The following is a 987-nucleotide window of genomic DNA, read 5'->3' as shown; positions in this document are numbered from 1 at the left end:
CAGCCGAGCATGGGGGCCGCCCCTGCCGGGGCCGGCGCTCCGCTCCCCGCCCAGCCCGGGCCCCGGCGACACCGGYACCGGCGACCCTTGGCGGGGTGACCGTAGGGCACAGAGTTCTAAAGTGCGGGCTGGATTTTTTTTCCCTGTCTCCCTTGGCGTGACCTGTCTCAGAGCCCTTCGGTGTCAGGCAGCTGTGCTGCGGTCGCTAATCGAAATATTTWGTTAAATTTCTGACCAAGGAGCATGTCCCTCATCCACCAGTGACGTATGCAGCGCGTCTTTCCCTGTTCTAGATGCTCAGGAAGMGCGCATGTCCTCTCTGGAATAGAAGTCCTGTGAGGAGCGGCTGAGGGAGCTGGGGGTGYTCAGCCTGGAGAAAAGGAGGCTCAGGRGAGASCTYATCGCTCTCTRCAATKCCTGAAAGGAGCCTGGAGTCARGGGGGTCGGTCTCCTCTCCCAGGYAWYCAGCGACAGGACGGGGGACACACTCTTAAGCTGCACCAGGGAARGTTTGGGTTRGACATTAGGAAGAATTTCTTCACTGAAAGTGTGTTTAGACATTGGAATGGGCTGCCCRGAGAGGTRGTGGAGTCACTRTCCCTGGAGGTGTTTAAGACTGGATGTGGCACTCAGTGCCATGCTTTAGTGGACGTGGTGGTGAGCGGTCATTGGTTGGACTTGATCTCAGAGGTCTTTTCCAAACTCATTGATTTTGTGAAAGAAAACTCTATAAGCCTGTTACCTACAATATTGTTAAGTAATGGCACAAAGTATGGAATAGAAACACGTCTTCTCAGAAAAGGAGYCATGCCTGCCCCAGCCCAGAGAGCCCTGGGGTGATGTGCTCCCACAGCTCAGTATTTGAAAAYACGGAAAGATTCCTATCTGAAACTTGCTCTTCCTTTATACACTGTTCCGTGGGCTTTTGTTTGTGTGCTTGCTTTTTCACTGAAGTTACAAAGTTAACCTTAGGTGCCTTAAGARCGT

The sequence above is a fragment of the Malurus melanocephalus genome, unplaced genomic scaffold (genome assembly GCF_030028575.1).
Source record: "Malurus melanocephalus ecotype Western Australia unplaced genomic scaffold, MMel_1.1 scaffold_150, whole genome shotgun sequence".
Taxonomy (NCBI): domain Eukaryota; kingdom Metazoa; phylum Chordata; class Aves; order Passeriformes; family Maluridae; genus Malurus; species Malurus melanocephalus.
This window is presented reverse-complemented; position numbering follows the sequence as displayed.